The sequence below is a fragment of the Ambystoma mexicanum genome, chromosome 8 (genome assembly GCF_040938575.1).
Source record: "Ambystoma mexicanum isolate Mex_15411 chromosome 8, UKY_AmexF1_1, whole genome shotgun sequence".
Taxonomy (NCBI): domain Eukaryota; kingdom Metazoa; phylum Chordata; class Amphibia; order Caudata; family Ambystomatidae; genus Ambystoma; species Ambystoma mexicanum.
This window is the reverse complement of record NC_090929.1, coordinates 983,444,166-983,466,238: the sequence shown is the minus strand read 5'-3', so window position 1 is coordinate 983,466,238 and position 22,073 is coordinate 983,444,166. Positions and strand designations below refer to the sequence as shown.

At 48.5% G+C, this 22,073-nt stretch overlaps 1 protein-coding gene across 1 annotated transcript in view; it reads right to left on the bottom strand.

The window, feature by feature from the left end:
- Positions 1–22,073, bottom strand: part of EFHD2 (EF-hand domain family member D2) — a 313,776-nt gene that overhangs the window by 32,454 nt on the left and 259,249 nt on the right. The gene's annotated exons all lie outside the window — the stretch shown is intronic.

Sequence of the window (22,073 nt, the reverse complement as noted above, 5' to 3'; positions counted from 1 at the left end):
GTGAAAAAAATATGCAGCTTCTGTCTTGCAGAGAAACGGTTTAAGATGTTTAATAAAAATGCATCTAAACAGTTCTATGCTTTCAGATGAGTAATGTGCAAGTAGGTGGTTGCTCCCATGTGTTGAACTCCAGCAGTGCATAAAATGAACCCATTACCATATATGTGACTTCTGTTTTCATCTCCCATCTTCTACATTAAAGGTGCTCTCAGACCCTCTGGGTAGGGCAAGCGCTGTACAAACTTCAAATAAAATATATTTAAAAAAAGCAGTTCGGAGAGGCTGTCCTATGAAATTGAAACTTTGAGGCGAACAGCGAACCCCGGGACTCATGCCGATGGGACCTCGGGCAGCGCAATAACAGTGGCAGACCCCGGCCAGAGGAGAGAGCTCCGCACCCCGAGAGGACCATGAAAAGCACTTCCAAAGCAGAGGCCCATCACACAGAGGGGGAGAAGGCCGAGCACTCAATGGCAGCGCAGCAACCCGCGGCCGCAGCTGTGAGTCCCCTGCTGGGAGGAGCCGGAGTGGCGGTGAGAGGTAGCTTGAAACAGAGGGAGCCCCAGCGATCCCTCTGGGGGACAGGGGGGTTTGAGGCAAGCAGTAGCATAGCGGGCCTGCCGCAGTAATGCCGGGCAGCGGTGCAGCAAGGGAGACAGCCCTCCCTGCCCTCAGGACACAAAGCAAAACAAAGTGTGAGGACAGGCAACATGCAGCGTCGGAGCGCGGAGGCCAGGCATTAACCCCTCCCCTCCCCCAAGTGGGATGAGGACGCAGGAGGCCCAGGCACTGTACAGGTCCCCAGCAGTAGAGTGCATAAGTGAAGGGAGCCACAGAGCGGACCCCCGGGAGAGAACCAAGTGAGCAGCACAGGGGAGGGGGCAGGGGGGGGGGAAGGAGGAGCAGGAAGGAATTGGCTGTCCCCCTCCTCAGCCCCACACGCACTCCAGTGGGGCACATAGTCCATAAAAGTTAAGGCCTACTCCAGGGCACCAGGCAAGGGGGTGCACAGGGGCAGAGAGGCATGGGGACACAGTGGGGAAAGTAGGAAAAGCACAGGACACAGCCTCAGAATGGCAAGGAGCAGTGTACAACGGTGGAACACACAGGCCTATTCTTAACCCTGATCTGGTCAGTGGGGATACAGGTGGCCCGGAGCTACATGAGGCCCCAGCAGTGAGGCCAGGTAAAGGAGTGAGGTGCCCCAGGAAAAAGCCACATGTGATGAGGAAGAGCCAGTGGGAAGAGGGACAGCCTCCCCCAGGGAGACATACGCAACACCAATCACGGCTGGAGGAGAATCAGCAACAACGTGGGGCCGGTACCGGTCAGAGATCGGTGAAGGAGCAGAAAGGAGAACATAGGGAACAGAGCTAAGGGAGAACGTCCTCCCAACCCCCATCACACCCTATGGCAAAAGGTGAAGGGTGAAGTGCACCAGATACAGAAAGAAGAAAGAAGCAAGAAGCAAGGAGGGAGCACCTCAGAAGAAACCCAGCCGTACTAGACTGTCACCAAGTGAATGAGCTGGAAGATAGCTCTTTCGAAGTTCCAGTATCAAGTCAAAGGGGTTATGGCGGCAACAAAGGCGGAAGGGGGATCCGGCCCATGTGACACGGAAACAGGGACCATAAACAGTGACATTTAAGAGCTACTGGAGGAGATCCACGGAATGTGCACAGACATTGGGGCAAAAGTTGCAGGCCTATCTGCAAAAGTAGTCACCGTGGAAGAAAGACTGGAGGATGAGGAATCTCAAACAGAGATCCGCTTTCGGGACATTGAAAGGAGGGAGTATGACCTAGGGCTCTAAGTGGACGATCTAGAAAACCGCGAGAGATGCAACAAACTGCTTTTTTGGGCTAGAAGAAAAAGAGTTGGAATCTACAGATGGTCTTGAAAGAAAAATTCGAGAAATAATGGGGATGGTCCCTGGGGCCAAAGAAGGCGAACAAGTGGCTATAGCCCGAATCCACGGGGCAGGAGAGGGTACCAGGGGACCGCGCTCAGTCCTTGCAAAACTGCACTATTACCGAGACAAGGTCGATGTCCTGAACAAAGCAAGAAGAATGGGGGTCAAGGACTATGAGAACTCTAAAGTGACTATCTTCCAGGACCTCTCAGCGCAAACCCTCCTGAGATGCATGAAATGTGGTCCCCCACATGGTGGCTCCAGGAAAAAGGGGTGTGATACAGGTGGGTATACCCCTTTGCACTCATTCGAACTGGGCGGGGTGGGGGGGTTTAGGGGAAGAGATACCAGCTGATGCCGGAGGAAGATATCGAGAGGGCCACGGAGGATTTAATAGGACACGCTCAAGACCAAATAGGGGATGGAGGAGTGGTTGAACCAGCCAAAGACGCGAGACCAGAGGCCCAAAGATGGATCACAGAAGGCGTAAAAACACAGGGTGCCAGGAAATATCAGAAGCTCAACACCCCGTCTCCCAGATAAAAGCCGTCTTGAAGGGGTATGCTTCACCTGGAAATCATTTTTACAGATTAGGGGCCCCAAGGAGCTCAGGAAGCAAGGTTCCATTTAGTGGTCTAAAGTTGTGTTTTTGAAGGAAGTGTGGAGGCAAAACTGGGGAGGTGGCGACACATAGTTGAGTAGACAGAGTTGTTGGCCGGTGCCAAGTTCAAATTGGTCAACAGGGGGACAGGGGCAGGGAGACATCAGCGAACCACAGACCTAGTACGGAGGGCGGAGTTGATAGAATGGGCTCACACCAGGGAAGTGATAAGGGGTAGAGGGGTCAGGCAACGCTACAAGGCTATGTGATTGGGGAAAGTTTTATTTATAGAGGGTGAAAGAATAGGACAGGGACCACCGCCTTGGTGGTTCGGCCATAAAACCCAGACATACGACAATGGGAGGCTGAACGCCTCAACGGGCAAAGGGTGGGGGGTGGGCGGGCAGAGGATAAAGGCAGGCGGGGGGAGGGGGACACAGAGGGGAATCAGCAACATGAGCAGAACTCCTATCGATAGAGGGGAGGGGGAACGGGTAGATATGGCGGCAGAGGGAAGGGGGAAATGCAGTACAACCTCACAACCGAACTGGGGGAAAGGCCACACCGTGGGTCGGTGTACAGAGAGAAAGCGAAAAAGGGGAGATGGGAACCGGAAAGTGGCATGCAACTAAGGGAAGCACAGGTCAAGGGGGGCTTTGAGGAAGGTTGGTGGCAGTCAAAGGGCGGGTCGAGGGGCGCCTAATCACCCTGGCTTCCATATATGCACCTAATGTGCATCAGCGGGCAATCCTGCGTAAGGCATTCTTGGAACCTGATGAGTAGGGGGAGGGCACGCTAATGGTGGGAGGTGAATTCAACCTGATAGTGGACACAGCAGTGGACTGGTGGTCGGCAGGGGAAACAAGACCAAAGCAAAGGGGAGGGAACACAAAGCATTCGCCCAACTGCTGGAAGACCCCTCCTGGGTGGATGTATAGAGGTCTAAGTTCCCCCAGGCGGGAGGGTACACCTTTTTCTCACCCCCACCCTACACATCCCAGGATCAACCTCCTACTGGTTCCTAGGGAACAGGAAGCCATAGTGTGGTCACAGAAGATGGAAAGAGTGACTTGTTCAGACCATGAGATGGTTACAACAGACTGGTGGTTGGAGGAGGGGAGGAAAGGACAGCCACGTTGGAGGTGTAACAACGGTCTCCTCAAGGACACAATATTCAGGGACTTCCTCCCAACGGAATCACCCCAATACTTTGTAGTAAATGACATAGGGGAGACAAACTCAAAAACGGTCTGGGAGGCGGCCAAGGCGACAGTGATGGGCCTACTCATAGCGGAAGGGGCCCGAAAAGAGAGGGAAAGGGCACGGATTGAAGTGAAGATACGGAAACAACTGAGTGACATGAGGACGAGGCTGTCTAGACTGGGAGAGGATAGAGAGCGTTAACTGGGAACAACGTGGGACAAGTGGTAAGAATTGCACTCGCTCTTGATGGGGGAAGTGGCAAAAAAAGGAGATACACCAAACAAAAATTCTACGAAGGGGGCGATCGGGCAGGGTCACTGCTGGCAAACAGAGTCTGGGAATGTAGGGGAGACAGAAGGGTACACTGGTTAAGGGACGAGAAGGGGGCGCCACTCTGAATCGAGGACCACTTCCCAAACTGCTTTGCAGACTTCTATAAGGCACTGTATTCCCAACCGGAAAAATCCCAGGGGAGGGAGATCAAGGAATATCTGGGCAGGCTCCCCATCCCCCCACCGCACGAGAGGGAAAATCTCTGCTCGAAGCAGAGATAACTCAGGGAGGTTAAGAGGGCAACAGGTAAGTTGAAAACAGGCAAGGCCCCACAGGGAAGATGGCTATACGGCAGGCTCCTATAAGCAGTTGCAAATCATTTTCGCTGGCCCACTGGTGAAGGTCTCCAACTCCTTAAAGGGAGTAGAGGACATTTCCCCTACCTTTTGGGAGGCATTCATCATGGTGATCCCCAAGCAAGGCTAAGGCGAAATGTGCTTCATATAGGCCCATATCACTACTCAACATGGCTGCAAAAATCTTGACAAGGATCTTGGTGTCTCGTTTGGAGATACACCTCCCTGGCCTAATAGAGCCAGACCAGATAGGGTTAATTTAAAATAGGCAGGGATCCGATAACGAAAGACCCTACACATCCTATATGACCCAACAATGCAGAGGAAGGGGCCCCTGGTCCTCTCCCTTGACAGCGAAAAGGTGTTTGATAGGGTGAACTGGTCATTCATGGAAGGGGTGCTAGAGGAGGTAGGGATGGGAAAGCGATGGATGGGATGGATCAGGGACAAACCATACCCGAGGGCAAGAGCAACGGTGAACGGGACCGTGTCAAGGACAATAGAGCTCCACAGGGGGACAAGACAGGGATGCCCCCTGTACCCACTGCTGTATGCCCTGGTGATGGAGCCATAAGTGATACGCCTGAGACAGTTAGGAGACATAGCCAGAGTTCACATAGGGGGAATAGAGTATAAAGTAAGTCTCTTTGCCGACGATGTGTTGCTCTACGTCACTAGCCCACAGCCATCTGTGCCGGCTCTCTTAAAAGGACTGAAAGAATATGGGAACGGTCGGGATTCTGGGTCAACCTCTCAATCAGTGGCATTCCTAACGGAGAAATGGGAACAGGCGGACAGACTGGGTCGGTAAATGGGGACTCCAGACACAGCAGGAAGGCTTCCGCTACCTGGGAATAGAAATTACAAGGGAACCTGAGAACCTATTTGGGATAAACTACCTCCCCCTGTGGAAGACAATAAAGGGAGACCTGCAGAGTTGGGGTAGGATTGGTATGTCCTGGATGGCACGGCTGAACTGCATTAAGAGGACAGTCCTCCCCAAGAAGCTGTTACTCTTCCAAACGCTCCCCACGATAGTACCAGCCCACTGCCTAGCCACAAACAAGAAGGCCCTCTTGCGATTTCTTTGGGCAGGAGCAAAGCCTTGGGTAGCATACAGGGCACTCTTGTTAACAAAAGATGAGTAGGATTCCCAGACATAGGAGCATATTACAAGGCGGCCCAGCTGTGGATTATGGTTGAATATCTAGACCCCATCACAAAGCAGCAGTGGGTCCATATGGACAATGCCATCCTACAGCTGGAAACACTGCGAGAGTGGATGTGGGTTCCACGAAGTGAAATCCCTAAAGGAACATTAACGCATCCCACCTTAGAAGTGTTTTGGTTGATCAGGCGGGAGGGCATTGCCACTCGCTGGTTGTCAACCTGGTCCTCCCCCTTAGCTGTATTTGGGCACCACCTATAAGAAATCACATGACAGACCCTCTGAGGTTCCAACAGTGGTAAGAGGCGGGGCTCTCTAGGGCAGGGCAGATGTTGGGAGAGGGAGAATTCATGTGATTAACCAGACTGGAGGCTTGGTTGGGACTGAAGGGTCTCTCACACTTCAAATATCTACATTTAAAAGGGAGTCCTGACGACAACCGTGTGGATAGAATCTATCCTGAAAACTCACCCCCTTCAAAAATGTGCTGTTACAAGAAGCCAATACCAAAGTAAGGATTTCCAGGCTGTACAGAGAATTGAGGAGGTGTGAACCCATAGATATCTTGTCAGCACGGCGGAAATGGGGGTGTGGAGGACCTAGGAATTGAAATAACCTACCAGCTGTGGGGAAAAATGTGCAGAGGGGTGAAGAAAATGTGCAGAGGGGTGAAGAAGTCCACGTTATCCCTGCAGTATAGAATGCAGGCATTCAAACTATTGCACTGATGGCACTACCCGCCAGCAACACTAGCGAGAATGTACCTGGGGTTGACGCCCACTGCTGGCGCTGAGGGAGGGCAAAGGGGGATTATCATCACATGTGGTGTAAATGCTCCGTAATCCAGACATTTTGGAGGAGGTGCTGGGGTGGCAAAGGGGACTGGATGGGCTAGACAGACCTAGGGAACCCAGGCTGCTGCTGTTTGGGGTGGTGTGCGGGAAAGGGAGGGGGGGGGGGGAAAATCACATGGTCCACACTTTGTTGGTGGCAGCGAGATGCTGTATAGCTCAACATTGGAAGAGGGAAAAGCATGCCCACAGAGGAGTGTGTCCAAAAAGTAAGGTCCATTTACCATATGGAATACCTAACATCTTATAGACGAGACAAGGACACACAGTAAGGTTCCGGCTGCCCTTCAATAAAGATGATCGATAGCTCACCCAAGAAGGTAAAAAAATAAAACTGAGAATACGTAGAAGTACCCGATTGTGGGAAAGTGACACAGTAATCCACTGGACCTGCATAAAGGGGGTAGGGACTTAACTCTTATAGGATGTACAAGTTGGTGATATTGTAGATGGTTCAAAATTGTCAAAGATTTGATTTTGAAAAAATAAATAAAAACAAGACCATCAATTAAGGTCTGTAAAGTGTATAGAAAGACATTTTTTAAAGAAAGGAGTTGGGCAAGTTTCCACAGCTTTAATTAAGTGTTGAAGTGACAACTGGAACTCTGCTCTATGCTGGCTCAACCCGTCGACATTGTGACATCACAAATCAACTGTAATAATGGATTCTAGAGTAGCAGTGATATCATTTTCTTATGCCAGGTGAATAGTGATGTTACAACTAGACTAATTAGAACATTATTTACTGGGTTTTATGCATATTTCGCAGGCTACCATGTATTATATTTATATTAACGGAGTGCACACTCAAATCAATATTGGTTATTTACCCAGACATGATATTCCGGTATACCATAAATCCACGCATCAGGAGAGGCCTACTTTTCTGTTACAATATGGTTCAGGAGTCCGTATACAAAGTACCCTCTGCCCTATGTATGGCAAAATGCATGAGTATGTGTAGCATAAAACTCCCATTATCCACTTAGCTTATATCATAACTCGATATTGTTCATACAATAACTGAAGACCGATTTCCTAGCATTAAAATGTGATCGCTTCATTAGGTGCCTTGCTGGTTCTAACTGATAATAGTATAATCAGTCTAGGTGCTATACTTACCATTAGCCACTTTATGTTCCCGATGGCTTTGGCAAACCTTTTCCGTAGAGTCCTCTTAAAGCCAGGAAGGTGTGACCCGTTATCCAAATGTTTAATTCTACATTACTCTGCAACGTGGTTCATTTATGATCAGTACCTGACCTCCAAGCTAGTCATTAATTCATTTAAGCAGAAAAGCCAAGTTTGGCCTTCAGAACCTACAAAGCAAAACTCAAGCAAGAATGCTAACCTTATGACAGAATAATCTGTTTCTGAATGAATGGTATATTCTGGATAAAATCTAAAATAAGTGAATGTTTCAGTTCTGTGTCCAGAACAATGATAGAGAAGGTTTTGGCTGCATATATTTATTAGTGTGACTTTTCTACTCTTATCCCACCCAGCCCCCACCCATCCCTCAGTACCCAGAATTGCATTATTTCAAAACATATAAAAAGGATCAAAATAGCCCACTTATCTTCCTAATGGAACCTGTGGAAAAATGAAGAAAAAAAAAAACGGTGTAGGTGTGCAAGTAAAGTTAACGCAACACTAAAAACGATTTGATTTCAAGGTATACACCTCCAAGATTACCATTTAGTACGTGCATTGCATCATCCAAAAATTAGAAATGTGCAATTTCTTTTAAATTAACTTTACGTCATTTAGAATGACGAACATCTCAAAAACCTCTGTGTGTCTAGAGCCTAATCAGTATTTAAGACAAAGGTAATTTTTATGCACATACACTATGGGAAGGACAGAGTCCAGTCCATTTATGCAGCGAATACACTCTGGTCCGAGTCATGTAAACTGAACAATAAGGGTGCAAGATCACAGCCTGGTCAAAGGCCATGCACAATAGGAATTTCTATTATCCAACTATTAATAATTGTGCAAGAGTATTAGGTTGGTCGTTCTAGAGTGAAACTATCAGCAATCTTATGGGTTTACTTCTTATCCATTTCTAGATTTACAAAGGTTTTACCTCAGGAAGTTTCTTTCGGCATGGCCAAATGTTGACAAGTAGTCAACCTAACAGATAGAGCTGCCCGAGTTAGCATTTTGAATATTCATTTCTAAGTGTGTAAACGCATACCTGTGACAATGGCCTTATCACGAGTTGAGCAATATCCCGGCTGTAATTTTATTTTAAAATGTTTTTATTTGCATTTATGGTTAATAGTACATCGTGCAAGGCAGTTTTTCAGTATTGTCCAGCACATTTATAATGAAACAAATATCCCGGCTATAATATTGGCCAACTGTAATAGCGTTGGCGCCAGCCGGTCTGCCGTTATTACCGCCAGATCACGAGTTGGGTGTTAACAGTAAATCCCCATTCCGGGACCCAATTGGGCATTTTTGGTCCAAATACTCTGTGCTAATACAGCCAGCGGTCATTGTGCCGAAAACAGGTCGCTAAATGGGATTTTCACCTCCACCAAAAAGTTGGAGGTAAAACAGCCTAGCCCAACTCGTGATCAGACCAGCCCTTAAATGCAGCGGCTATACCGTTACTGTCACATTTAAGGGCTACCGCCCAACTCGTAATGGGGCCTAATATTTGACTTTTTTGATGTAGCCAATCCAAGTTGTAAAGGGCATGATCATACAACTGGTGCAAGATTGTCCCCTACTGCACAAATAGTTTTAAAATCCCATTTGCAATTCAATCACATACTGCAGTTTAGGGTCTCTCAAATTTCTTTGTGTCTTTTTTTGTAAATGCGCTTAGGTGACTGATATCTTGTGAAGTTTTGATTATTTTCCATGGATTTTAAATAAATTGAGCCATGACTTGTCTAAAGTATAGTTTCATTTTTGGCTTGGTCTCTTGTAATTACTTTTTATGTGTCTAAAGGGTGAAATACTATGAAGATTCTCCTCCCCTCTAGTACTGGGCAGGATTTTTTCATACGGAATGCAGCTCTGAAGCCATCTAACGTTATATTTTGAATTATTTCACCAATGCGAATTTGGACTATAACAGAAGCTAAAACAAGGATGTGAGATTAGTCAAAGAGGAATAATAAGGTTACTCACCGTAGTGACCACCTTACTCCTAGTCCATAGTCCCCTTTCCCCAATACTTATGGGGCATTCCTCTGTCCTGTGGGACGGGACCGGAGCACTTTGTAAAAGCATCAACATTTTGCAAAAATGTTGTCCTTCCTATTTTTACGCAGGGTATCGCATGCGGCCGTAACCCCGCCCACTTTAGTTCTCCCAGCGCATCACCCATCAGTCCTTTTCTATCAGAGACATTTAAGCAATAATAGAGGAACCTTATTAGAGGGGACAGCGGGCAGGCGTCTGGAGGAAAATGGACTATGGACTAGGAGTAAGGTGGTCACTACGGTGAGTAACCTTTTTATACACCTATGTCCCGTCCCCTTTCCTCCACACTTAAGGGAGATTCCCAAGCACTCCTCACAGGAACTACAGGTCGATGGAAACCCCCCCTACTGAAAAAGGTTCTTCAACACAGCCTGGCCAAACTGAGCATCGGATCTGGAGCTCAGGTCCAAACAGTAGTGTTTACAAAAAGCCGATGAGGAGGTCCAAGTAGCCACTTTTGCGATGGTCTTCCAGGGGACATATTTTTGAAAGGCAACCGCAGCTGCCTTGCCCCGTACCAGGTGTGCATGAATCCCTTTAGGAGGTTGGAGACCCTGAACAGTGAAGACTCCATAATACAGGCAGCGATCCATCTGGAGATAGTCGCTTTAGAGGCTTGCTTACCTTGTGGATTACCAAAGGTCACCAATAGTTGAGAAGAACTCCTAAATTCAGATGTTCTGTCCAGATAGAGCTTTTAAGTTCCTATAACATCCAAGCAATGCAAAACCCTCTCCGCTTCTGAAGCTGGGTTTTGAAAGAATACAGGCAGGGAGATTGACTGATTCAGATGGAAATCAGAAACCACCTTTGGTAGGAAAGAAGGATTTGTCCTTAGGACCACCTTATCCTTGTGGAAACCCAAGAAGTAATGCTCCACCGACAGAGCTTGGAGCTTACTCACTCGCCCTGCCAAAGTAACAGCGACCAAGAAAGACACCTTCCACGAAAGGTGCTTAAGATCTACCGTGGCCATTGGTTTGAACGGCTTACGGCACAACGCTGTAAGGACCACATTCAGATCCCACGTCTGGTGCAGCTTGCGAACCGGAGAGTAGAGACGCATTAGACCCGCGAAGAGTCTCTTAACCACTGGATTTGACAGTGAATAGGAGCACTGGTCTGTGGATAGATAGGCAGCCGCAGCCGAAAAATAAGTTCTGCATGACAGGACAGACCATGAATGCCTGACTCTGCTAAGTGAGAAACAAAAGACAGCACAGTGTCAATCATAGCCACCCTGGGGTCCAGCTGTTTGGCTAAGCACCAGTGACAGAACCGAAGTCATTTGCTTCTGTACTGAGACCTTGTCGAGGGCTTCCTGGCTGCCTGGATAATGCGCATGTTGTCAGCGCAGACAGCTTGAGATGTTCTAAAGATCTGAACTCTGGCACCATGCCGCCAAGCAGAACGATTGTGGGGAGGGGTGCCACAGCTGCCGATCCCTCTGGTGAAGCAGATCGGGAACCAACGGGAGCCTCATCGGTGCACACACTGACAGACGTTGAAGCTCTGAAAACCAGAACCTGGCCAGCCACCACAGAGCTATGAGCAGAAGAGAACAGTTCACTGTGTTCCTCAGCTTGCAAATCGTCCGATGAATCAGAGGCAGAGGCGGGAAAGCATAGGCCCTCATGTTGTGCCAAGGAATCTCGAGAGCATCCCCCAGAGAGGAGGCTACAGCATCCCCCAGAGAGGAGGCTACGGTCCCAGTCCATTTCTGTAGGCATACAGAGGAAGTTTGTTTGCTGATGTTGCGAAGAGGTCCACTTCAGGAGTGCCGCAATACAGGAATATCGGTGAGAGGACCTCCGCTTTCAATTCCCACTCGTAGCTGAGAAATTGTCCGTCGACTGAGGGCATCTGCCGTGATGTTCAGTTGGCCCGGGATGTGGACTTCTACCACCCAGACGCCATGCTGAACCGCCCATTCCCAAATCTGAATGGCCAGATGCACAAGAGGAGACTTGGTGCCCCCCTGCTTGTTGATGTAAAACATTGACACCATATTGTTTGTGCGGACACAAACCACTTTGTTGGCAATGACCGTCTTGAACGCCTTGAGCGCCAGGAAAATCGCCAGAAGCTCCAGATGATTTATGTGAAGGAACTTGTCTTGGGGCGACCAGAGGTCAGACCTGAAGATCCAATGCCGCACCCCACCCCAGAAGGGAGGAGTCTGTCGTGATCGTCACCATCGGAGCGGGGTCTTGAAAACCCGCACCCACCGACAGGTTGCTGAGAGACGACCACCACACCAGGTCCACTCTCATGAACACTGGAATCTATATCATCTTGGAGTCCGGAACCACAGCCCGACGCCAAGAATTCCAAAGAGCCATCTGCGTCTGCCTCATCTTGAGCCGAACAAGAGGAAGAGCCAATACGCACAAGGCCATGAGACCCAGAAGCCTCTGGAACCACCAGGCCAACATGCTCTCCGAGTACGCAACCATCTGACACGTGGCCAACAGATCCGCGATCGACTGCAGAGTTTATCTGACCGCAGACAGCCCCGGTCAGATAAACTCTGCAGTCAATCGTGTTCCAACGAAAACCCAGGAAAGTCAAGTCCTGAGAGACCGTCATGGAAGATTTCTGTCAATTCACGACAGCCCAAGGTGGAACAGGAGCTGGAGGAGAGACTGAAGATTGTTCGAGGATTTCAGCGGGCAAGGACTGCGCAACAGCCAATCGTCCAAATACTGATACACATGGATATCCTGAAGCCGAAGATAAGCTGCGATAACCGACATCTTCGCAAAGACCTGCAGTGCCAGGTGAGGCCAAAAGGGAGCTCTCGGAACTGGAAGTCCTCCTTCCCCACAGAAAACTGTAGGTATCTCTGGTGTGGATTCCAAATCAGGATATGCATATACGCATCCTGAAGGTTCACCACGCTGAGCCAATCGCCCTTCTGTAAAGAGGACTTTATCTGACCATGTGTGATCATCTTGAATTTCTTGTGGGGTACAAAAAGATTGAACTGAGAAAGGTCTAGGATGGTGCGCAGGCCAGCCTGGTTGATTTGGGCACTGTAAACAGCCGGGTGTAGAAGCCCTCCCCTTGCTCCCTAAAGGTAACAGGTTCCACCGCTCTGAGAGCCAGTAATTTCTGAATCTCGGCTCTGAGTGAGGGCGACCCAGACTGCTGGAAGGGAGGATTGATGGAAGAGGTAGGGGGGAGAAGGGGTAAGCGGAAGCCCGCCCGAGCGACAAAGACCCACCGGTCCTCTGTGATCGTCTGCCACGCCTCCCAAAGAGACGCAATGCGTCTTCCTATCAGGGTCTTGTGAGAGTGCAGAAAACCCTAATTTAACTGGTTTCTCGGTGACGGCACCACCTGAAATTGAGGAGGAGACTGAGGAGCGGGAGAAAAACCGGCACCATTGCTGCCTTCGGTGGGAATTTCCCAAACGGGTGTCAACCCTGCAGGATTTTTGATCTAGAAAACCCCTGAAACCAGAGGAAGGCCGAGGCTGCAACAATCTGTGTCCTAAAAGGTGGTTTTACCAGGACAGACAAGGACTTGGCGGTCCGAGTGCTGTCCTTAGTTTTGGTCAGCTCCACGTCTGTTGTAGAATGAACTAGCTCTTTGCCATCAAAGGGCAGGTCCAAAACCTTATCCTGCACCTCCTTAGAGAACTTGGTGGCGTGCAGCCAAGCCTGACGAGAGGTATCCACGCCGAGCATAAGGCCACGGGCCGAAGTGGCGACATGATGCGCCGCATCATCCAGCAGATCCTGTGCCAGGACCCTGGCATCCGACAATCCCGCCCTGAAATCCTCAAGCTTTTCAGCAGGAATAAACTCCTCAAACTCAGACAGAACTTTGCACATTTTCATATTCGCCCCCGCTAACATCAGTTCTGCATTGGCTTGATGCAGTTGCAGGGCTAAATTAGCGAAAATATTCCTCCCAAGGGATTCAAGAAGCTAATCCTCTTTGCCCAGAACCTGTGTATCCGTCGTAGAAGGGGATACCACAGGCCTGGATTGCAAAGTGGTCACAGCCACTACCGTGGAGGAAGGGGGCTGACATGACGCCAAGGCCACCTCTTCCGAAGAATAGAGCCTGTAGCGCGCATCAATTTTCTTGTTGACAAACAGTCCAGAGTGTGGTTTCTCCCAGACTCTACGGGCCTCAGCCAAAACATCCTTCTTCAAGAACAAGCCGGTACGCTCCTGAGGAGACAAGGTGAACGCCCCCGAAAGCATCATGCCCTCCTGCGGAGCGGTTGCCTCGGGAACATCCAGCAGACATGTCCAGCAACCGGTCGTGAAAGGTTCCGATAGAGCAGTGCTGGTCTTCGCTGTCCTGCTCGCCCTGTGCGTCGTCTGACAGGTCCGGATCAGGCCGAGTCGCATCAGGCACCACAATGGCCTTGTCCACTGGGGACAACGGAGGCAGGGGTGGAAGAGTCGGGGGTGGGGGGGCCCAGCAGGCAAAGACGGCGCCGGCGGAACCACCGGAACCGCAGCTGGAACCGACAGCGCAGGCAGGCATATCTCACTAAACAAGCCACGAAAGTACTCTTTCATGGAGTCGGAATGCATACGTTTTTGAAACTTGCCGAAAAAGGGGTCCTCCGCCGATGATTTAGGCGTGACCGGAGGAGGCCTCTCATGAGGGGAGTAATTCCAGCGACGCAAGGGAGAGGGTTGCCAAGAGGGCCCTTGCCTAGTGGTGTCCACATAAATCAAGGGCGCTGATGCAGCAGGAAGCGAGACATTGTGCGGTAGGGGCATCTGAGCGTTCGTCATAAAATGGATGAAACGGATGTGCACAAGGAAACCGGTGTTCACCCACAGAACCACCCCTACACCTAGGGCCAACGGCGTAGTCGTAAGGGATGTATCCAAAATGGCCACCATGGTCTTGGCGGGAACGGCCGCCATTTTGTCAGCACCTCAGGAGAACTGCGACACGTGTGGAAGTGAGGCAGGGGTCCCCACAGGTGGGTCAGAGGTCTTCATTTTAGCCTCAACACAAGGAACCTCAGCCGAGCGAGTACTGTGTGGCCTAGGATGTTTCCGAGACATGCTAATAGCCAAACTAGCCTTCACAGGAAGGACCTCTGCCGGTAAAGGAGGCATTACGGTTCAAATCCCCACTCCTTGCCCCCCTCAACAGATCTGGAGTCACCGCAAGGGTGGGAACGATGAGGAACACACCTCACCGACAAGACCTTAAAAGGCCTCTCAGAACTGTTGGTCACCTTAGCCTCTAAAAGAGGGACCTCGGACCAGAGTCCGGTAAAAGCCTATTCATGTTGGGCCTCGAACTTTCGTTCGGTATCAACCTCAACCGAGGCCTCGGGGCGTACCCGATGTTTTTACGAGAAGCTCCAATCAAGGAGGCCTCAGAGCAAGCTCCAGTACCCAATGCCTCTAATCTGGTGTCAATAGGCCCCTTACGGAGACCCTCTGAGAAAACCCCGGTACACTTTCTAGGCCTATACGGCACCTCAGGGCAAACCCCATTAACAGAGCTTTTGACGCTCCTCCCAGACCGGGAAGGAGTCCCCGGGCCAGGGTGCCCTAAAAAGTAAAGAACTCACTGGCGTTGTTTCTTCTCATCGAAGGATTGAAAATGCGCAGGGGGAGTGCGCTGAAACTCCTCCTCCCACCACTCTAAACGACGTTGAAGCGCCCGGACTGTAAAGGAATAGCAATAAAAACACGAGTCCCACCAGTGGTCAGGACCAAAACACTCTAAACAAAAAGTATTGGTATCCGCCCTAGCGAAGCGTTGCTGACAGAAAGAACAATTCGGAAAGTCTAGCTGAAACGGCATAGACGGACTACCACACGATCGCTAAGCAAGAGCCATAGGGGAGGAAACTGGAAGAAAAAGTCTTCTGCAGATGCAAGTGCGTCCAGTCTTGAACGAGCGGAGAAAAGGACTGATGGGTAATGCGCTGGACGGAGCTAAGGTGGGCGGGGTTACGGCCGTGTGCGGTACCCCGCATAAAGAGAGGAAGGACAACATTTGTGCAAAATTTTTATGCTTTTACAAAGTCCTCTGGTCCCGTCCCAGAGGACTGAGGAATGTCCCTTAAGTATGGAGGAAAGGACAGGATGTAGGATAAAATTGTTCGATTTTGGTGAATTCCAGCGAAATTAATAGGGAGGTTTGTCAAAGTATTTGTTAGTCATTTAGTTTGGTAGCGTTCGATGTGGAGGTGTGTTCAATAGTGTTACTCGGCTTGTGTCCATCGGCCCCTGCTATGTTAATAGAAATGTAGGGAGTGCCCTCCATTGGGATGATGGTGTTCCGGATAGGGCTGAGGTTGAGTGTCAGCATCCATCAAGTACATTTCTGGGCTTGTCTTAAGCTGGCGTTCGGTGAATGGTCATTTCTTTTAGTGGTTTCGGGAAGGTCTGGCGATCTGTGCACAGGTGTTCAGCAATGTGACAAATCTGGATAATTTGTCCCTTCTCCCCATATGGGAGCCACCCCTTTTGAGGCTAGGAAGATTAGCCCACTACCAAGACCCTCCGTAGGGGTCAGAGCAAGTGGAACCTCAATGGGAGCGACTCCCCTATTGGGGACAAGGACTCCCATTCTAGCATAGAACTCCCACTCAAAACTAGCATTTCTGCACATATGGATGTCAGAAAAACTGTTGCATTCCCTGTTCAACTATAAATCACAAAGCTCCATTCTGACGCATTCAGGTAATGGAGAACCTCGCCAGAGTGCCATTATCATGGAAGATGGGCATTGTTTGTTCATTCCATTTTTTTTTTTTTACACTTTTAAGTTAAACATAACATGACCATGCAATTAAAGTTAATCAGTAAACAAATTTACAATAGAGTACATGATACATAAACCCAATCAGCATTTTCGTTTTCTCGCTATCCCGTCCAAAGCGCTATTGTTTTCCCAGTGCTTCATCTTTAGTCAAGTAGTCTCTAAATTCACCCCATATATCCTTTGGTCTGGACACGTGGGGCATTCTCAGTATAGATTGTTCCTCACAAACATTAAGCCATGTTAACTCTTTAAGCCATTCACTAAAGGATGGTGGATTTCCATTTCTTTAGTATACACTTCTTTGCAACCACACATCTGATATTTAGTTTTTTGTCCTTTGCCCCTTGCCACAGAACAAACATAGGTGACAATGGAGATTCCGGTATCCGTCTACCCATCATGCAAGACAGTGCAGCGTATACGGAGTTCCAGTAATGTCCCAAAGCCAGACAACTCCATAACATGTGTAATATACCAGCATCTTGTGATCTACATCTCAGGCATTGCCAGACAGTCTGGATATATTTTTTGAAGTCTGAGGGGCATATAGTGTAACATATGCAATGCAATATTTTGTATTGAATCAGCTTTAAGTGCATATTGATACACTTCTGTGGTAAATGTACACAATACTGACCATTGTCAGTTACTGTTATATTTGACTCTACGTTCCATTCCCTCCCCCCCTCCCCCCATGTACGGTCCAGTCCTCTGAGGGGACTGGGGAAGGGGGGGCGTGAGAGCCTAGAATTGACTTTTACAGGGTAGACAATGCGTGGCGGCAACCCGCTGATTTGGCAATGGACATTTTAGCTTCAAGGGGTTCTTTCGGGTATTCAGGCCATTTATTACATATTATGGTTTGAATTCTGGAGTATTGCAATAAGTGTCGGCGAGATTACGGGTTTGTTTTACAACCATCCAACGACAAACTTACCTTCTAAAAATAGGTCCCTGATAGTACAATATCTCCTAGGTTCCCATAGTTGTTTAATCGCCAAGTCTTTTGGGTAGGGAGTGCGAGGGGGGGGGGGGGGGGGGGGTTAACGGTGGATAGTTCCCCAGTGGGAGCCAGCAATAGTACGAGGCCTCTACCTTTAGTCTGACAAATAAACGCTTCCACACTTCCAGCATACACAGCACCAGATCATATTGGCAGTCATCCTTGCAGCATCTGTCAGGTACTAGCGTCATTAGTTCCACCCCACCAGCTGCTTTTCACTCGAGTTGAACATGCAGCAGGTGTATCCACAATGTACCAGTGTGTAGAGTGTTGAGCTTGGTCCGCCAAACAGTACACCTCCATGTTAGGGCCAGTGAATCCCCCCCCACCCCACCAAAGCATATGGTGAAGCCATATACAGCAATTTTTTCTGTACCGCCCCCGAGTGCCACAGAAACAGGCATGTTTCCATGAAGCTTAGCAAAAAAATGTTCTACGGCCAGACAGGCACATTCACAAATGCATACAGCAGCTTGGGTACCAATAGCATCTTTATTAAGGCCACTCTCCCGCTAAGGACATAGGTAATGTATTTAAGCATACCTTCTTGGGCTGCTTATTGTAACCCGCAAGCAAGCCTTCTTAAAATTTCCTTCTAGCACCTCGTTGCCTGTGGGCTGTAGTGCGCTCTACAAATACTAAATAAATAAAAGATCTTGCCCTGCCAGAGCTAAATCCTGCCCTATCTTGATGGATCAGAGCAGGATTTAATGGGAGCAATCTATTAGCTAGGCCTTTAGCCTACATTTTTATGTCAATTTTAATTAATGACAGTGGCCTGTATGAACTACACTCATCGTTGGGCTTCCCTGGTTTAAGTGAAATTATCACTACAGTTTCACGCAAGGATAAGAGTAGCTGGCCAGTGCGAACGGATTCTTCCCAAATTTTCAATGAGGGTATCGGAGAACTTAACTCTGTGTAGAATTCGGCAGTAAGCCTATCAGGCCCAGGTGCTTTGTGTCTGGGTAGGTATCTAATCACCAGAATAAGTTCTGTGTCAATAGTGCATTCAATTGACTCTTCCCCTCAGGGGACAGCATAGACAAGGGATGTCATTTATTAGTTCCCTCAATTCACGTTCATCTAGTTGTCTATGTACATGATACAGTGAGGTGTAGATACTTGTAAACACGTAATTAATACCCTGCTCAGTATAGATCACCCGCTAATTCTCGTCCTTTACTCCCACTATGTTATTACGCCCACTCCATCTTTACCAAATTGCCCAACATTTTCCCAGGACCATCTCCCTCTCCATATTTCGTGACTGAAGCAGGTCTGGTGAAGTACTGTATCTTCCTATCCGCTAGTTTCCTAACGTTTTCAAGGTGCACGTGTATTGTCGATAGGGTGTTTCGATTGGGCCCTGTAGCGTCCTGCCGTTCCAGTGTCTGAAGTGTGTCTTCGCATTTTGCCAAGTCCCTGTGTATAATGCGAAGTACTCCCATTTCACGCGACATCGCCATTCCTCTTATGTATACTTTAAATGCATGCCACAGAGTGGCTTGTGAGACTGTTCCGTTATCATATTATAAGATCTTCATTAGGAGCTCAGATACTCATTTTTAATTTTCATCCAGTACGTGAACCGGAAGTAAAAAAAAGGTAATTGAACAAATGAAATTATCGCACTGCAGAGGAGATGCATGTCCATCTATGATAATAAAGACTTGCTCCCCTTCCATCATTGGAGCAGTCTGTTCCTTTGTTAATGCCTCATTATTAGAGGGTTTAGTACCTAAAGAATTGAAACATTATGGTTACCCCAATCATTAAGAAGCCAGGTCTGTCAAGGGATAATCCTTTGAATTTACGACCCATCTCAAATGCCCCCTTCCTCCAGAAAATATTGGATAGGGTAGCCAAACAACAAATTTCTGCACTCTCACCAGTCAGGCTTCAGGAAACTTTATGGCACAGAGACCTCGCTCCTAGAGCTTAAATCTTGGCTACTATCACAAATGGATAAAACAACAAGTCACTTCTTACCTTGTAACGTTCTTTTGATGGGATGTTCCTCTGACGTATTCCTTATCTTGATAGATTACTTCCAGCTTGCTGGCCTCGGAACATTTTTTCAGTAGAGGGTGCTGCGCGTCGACGTGCCTCGAGTTGGTGTCCCTCGGCAGCCTCCGTATCGGCACCGACGTCATCGTGCGTATAAATAGACGAGCACAGCGTCCGTTGCTCAGTTCCATTTTGAAGCTTAAGAGTAGCTGTGCATGAATTGGTTATTGACCTTGAAGGAGCTTAAGCTGCAACCACAAGGGAAGTTTTACTGAGGGGATGGATGGGAGGGGCGATAAGGAATACGTCGGAGGAACATCCCATCGAAAGAACGTTACAAGAAAAGAAGTAACTTGTTCTTCAAAGGGATTGTGTCCTCCGACGTATTCCTTATCTTGATAGACACCCATAGCAGTGGTGTGTAAACGGAGGTGGGAGTAAAATTGTAATATTTCCCTTTAAGAATGAACAGAGTGTAACACAGCTTTGCCAAATCTTGTCTCCTGGCTAGGAGGAGGAATCCAGTTTGTAGAATTTTGTAAAGGTATGTGCGGACGACCATGTGGCAGCCGCACATATGTCTCGAATCGGTACCCCTCTTTGGAGGACCGAAGAGGCTGCAATACCCCTGGTTGAATGAGGCCTAAGGTGTTGAGGGAGCGCTTTCCCTGCCAATTTGTAGCATTCTAGAATGGCTAAAATAATCCATCTTGAAATGATCTGTTTTGTGATTGGCAATCCCAATTTGTGTCCTGCATAACCTATAAACAGTTGGTCTGCTTGTTTTATCCTGGCAAGTCTGCTGATATAAAAACTCAAGGCTCGCCTTGGATCCAGCCTATGTAGCCTCTCTTCCTCTTTCCCTGGATGGGGAGGAGGATAGAATGAATGTAAGGTTATCTTCTGAGTGATGTGGAATTCAGAGACTACCTTTGGGAGGAAACTAGGCTTCACTTGTAGGACAACTTTGTCTTTATGAAAAATTGTATGAGGAGGTTTGCAAGATAGAGCTTGTAATTCGCTCACTCTTCTGGCAGATGTCAAAGCCACTAGTAAGACTGTTTTAAGGGTGAGAAATCTTAATGAACAAGAATGGAGTGGTTCAAAAGGAGTACCCATCAGGAAATTTAAGACTAGATTTAAATCCCACAAGGGAACTTGAAACAGCTTTGGGGGATAGACATTGGTTAACCCCTTTAGAAATTGAATTACTAGGGGTAATTTGAAATATGATGGCTCCTCTGCAGTGCACTTGAAAATCGACAGCGCTTCGAGGTAGCCCTTGACCGTACCAACTTGAAGACGTGAACTTGCCAAATAGAGCAAAAAAGATAACACCATTGGTGTACCGCATGAAATTTGATTATCTTTTCTCTACACCAGTTGCAAAACTTGTTCTTGTAAAGTCTTTGTTGCTGGTCTTCTAGTCGAAAGAAACACCTCCATGACGTCATCTGGGAGGTCCCAATCCTTGTATCGCATACTTTCAGAAACCAAGCGTGAAGGTTGAGGGTTCTGATGTCTGCATGGAGAACCTGACCTCCCTTCTGCAAGAGAAGCTCCTCCCTGTACGGAAGACGAATCGGAGGGCAGATGGACATGTCCAGAAGGTCCTGGTACCACGCTCTACTGGCCCAGTCTGGGGCAATTAGGATCATAGTCTTCCGGAATCTTCTCAACCTCCTAATCATCTGAGGAATGACAGGGACCGGAGAAAACGCGTACAGAAGTGGAAACCAGTCCACTACAAACGCGTCCCCTAGAGCTCCTCTCGGGGGAAATTCCCTTGAACAAAACTGATCGCACTTCCTGTTGATACTGGTGGCGAACAGATCCACTTGAGGGGTTCCCCAAAGGGTGACGATCTCTTGGAGGACTTCCTGAGCTATCTCCCACTCGTGGGAGACTGTGCTCTGCCTGCTCAGAGCGTCCGCTGTCAAGTTTTTCTCTCCGGCTAAGTGAACTGCCGATAGAGAGATTCCTTCTTGAATTGCCCAAAACCAGAGCTGCATCGCCTCTCTGCAGTGACAGTGATCCTACGCCTCCCCTTTTGTTGAGGTAGTGCATGGCCACTGTGTTGTCCGTCATTATTAGGACATTTTTCCCTTGTACAGATGGCAGAAAAGCCTTGAGCGCTAATCTGATAGCTCTCAGCTCCAACAGGTTGATATGTAGTCTGGACTCCGATGGAGACCAACAACCGCTGATGGTCAAGTCGTTGGCATGGGCTCCCCACCCCGTGAGTGAGGCATCTGACTACTGTTATCTCCGGCCATGGTTGCCAAAACAGTTCTCCTTTCAAAATGTTCTCCCGACAGGCCCACCAATGAAGGTCACGAGCCACTTTGTCCGGGACCTGAAGGAGATCGGTCATTCTTCCTGAGAATTGTGACCACTGGGTTCTTAGTACCCACTGGAGGGATCTCATTCTCAGGCGAGCCTCTGGCACAAGGAAGATGCAGGATGCCATGAGGCCTAGTAACCTCAAAAAGTCGAAGGCTGGGCGACGTTGGGCATTTTGAAACTTGGTGACCATCTGCAGAATAGCTTGAGCCCTCACCTCTAGTGGCGAGGCTTTCCCCAGGGAAGTGTCCAGGACCGCTCCGATGAACTGGAGTCTCTGATGGTATCATCTGTGACTTCTTTAAATTGAGGGAGAAGCCCAGTTTGTGAAGGACATGGCAGACATAATCTAGTTGGATCAGAGCTTGT